This window comes from Leopardus geoffroyi, chromosome X (assembly GCF_018350155.1).
Source record: "Leopardus geoffroyi isolate Oge1 chromosome X, O.geoffroyi_Oge1_pat1.0, whole genome shotgun sequence".
In the NCBI taxonomy this organism is placed as follows: domain Eukaryota; kingdom Metazoa; phylum Chordata; class Mammalia; order Carnivora; family Felidae; genus Leopardus; species Leopardus geoffroyi.
Genome location: NC_059343.1, coordinates 4,666,895 through 4,668,231, shown reverse-complemented (window position 1 = coordinate 4,668,231; position 1,337 = coordinate 4,666,895). Strand labels below are relative to the sequence as shown.

At 45.5% G+C, this 1,337-nt stretch overlaps 1 non-coding gene across 1 annotated transcript; it reads right to left on the bottom strand.

Moving 5' to 3' along the window:
- Positions 1-405: 405 nt before the first annotated feature.
- LOC123595606 lies at positions 406-512 on the bottom strand. The gene has a single exon (XR_006711274.1). It is a non-coding gene; the product is annotated as a U6 spliceosomal RNA (small nuclear RNA).
- Between the last annotated feature and the right edge of the window lie 825 nt (positions 513-1,337).

Here is a 1,337-nt window from a genome sequence, read left to right as displayed (position 1 = left end):
AGCCAAGCAATCACTGTCCCCATAATTGTTCGTCATATTCTCTTTGGTAATCTCTGAGACAGAGGGAGATCCCATCAAGGACCACACCAAGAGAAGGGGAATAGAGATGGTTATCTATTCTCTGTGACCCTCAGCTCCACACTGATACAACCGCCCACATCCCTCTTTTCCACAGAAGCCCTCCTTTAGATCCTGGAGATGATTACAGGGGTACCAGCTACCCTCTATGCACATTTATATTCCTGCTCTCACTCTTTTATTTTGCTAATTCATGGATTTCTTTTTTCTTTTTCTTTTTTTAATTTATTTATTTATTTATTTATTTATTTATTTATTTATTTATTTTTTAATATATGAAATTTATTGTCAAATTGATTTCCATACAACACCCAGTGCTCATCCCAAAAAAATATGGAACGCTTCACGAATTTGCATGTTATCCTTGCGCAGGGGCCATGCTAATCTTCTCTGTATCGTTCCAATTTTAGTATATGTGCTGCCGAAGCGAGCACTCTTTTCTTAAGATTTTATTTTTAAGTCATCTCTACACCCAACATGGGACTCGGACTCACAACCCTGAGATCAAGAGTTGCATACTCTAGGGGCTCCTGGGTGGCTCAGTCAGTGAAGCATCCGACTCTCGCTTTGGGCTCATGGTCTCGTGGTTCACGGGTTCAAGCCCTGTGTCAGGTTTTGCGCTGACAGTGTGGAGCTTGCTTGGGATTCTCTCTCCCTCTCTCTCTGCCCTTCCACCTCCTCCTTCTCTCTTAAAAGAAAAAAAAAATAATAAGAATTTTTTAAAAATAACAAACAAACAGAAAGAGTAACATGCTTTACTGGGCCAGCTGGGCGTTCCTGGATTTGTTTTACATTAACTGGGCTGATTTAGTGCACAGCCTATCTTCTAGGCTCTACTCTGTGCTTCGCATTGGCAATCAGCAGTGACCACAGCACAGGAAGTCTTGGATCACACAGAGCTGGCAACGCAGCTGGGGAAGGAGGGATTACAAGCCACCACCGACAACCGGGTGCTGACCAGAGCTATGAAGGCACCGCCGCCCCAGTGACGAGAAAACACAGCTGAGTCAGGGCAGGGCTCTCTGACTGGGCCACATTTGAGCACAAACCTGAAGAGACAGAGCCAGTGACCTGGTTCCACCAATCACACACACTTGGAGGGGCTCAGGGAGCTCTAAGGCAGCCCCGATTTACTAGGAGTGTTGCTTACGTTGGGAAGGGTATGTGGGTTTGCTTCTAGAACCCATGTCGAGTGTCACAGACACCAAGCAGTGGGCAGAAACATTCCCACTGGAAGCTTAGGTGTCCCTGCTGTGTGG